Raw genomic sequence first — 370 nt, 5'->3', positions numbered from 1 at the left:
AGGAGCGCCCTGCGCGCCCGTCCCCAACCCTCCTGGGGGCACCTGCTCGCACCCGCTCCCGGCCGCTGCAGTTGGAGGCCTAGGGGCCCTCTGGGAAACGGGGGCCCGCCTGAGTCGTACCCCAACCCTCTTGCTCTGCCACCAGCACCCCCCAAAGTGATCTCGGGAGTCTCGGGGCAGATCCCGGAGCGAGGGTCACCGTCCTCCCCCCGGGACCCCCTTTCTTGTTTTCCAAACTCCGAGCAAAATGCCGGCCTCGGATTCGCGGGGAACCTTGCCCAGGCGTAGAAGCACGCCATCCACAAGGGGGATGTCGAGGGGCGGACGCGAGCGCACGGCGGACACTCGCAGCCCCCCGCAGACACCCCAA

Source organism: Carlito syrichta, unplaced genomic scaffold (assembly GCF_000164805.1).
Source record: "Carlito syrichta isolate Samal-C Ts95f unplaced genomic scaffold, Tarsius_syrichta-2.0.1 Scaffold303726, whole genome shotgun sequence".
NCBI classification, from domain to species: domain Eukaryota; kingdom Metazoa; phylum Chordata; class Mammalia; order Primates; family Tarsiidae; genus Carlito; species Carlito syrichta.
The sequence above is the reverse complement of the archived record's forward strand: the minus strand, read 5'-3'. Positions refer to the sequence as shown.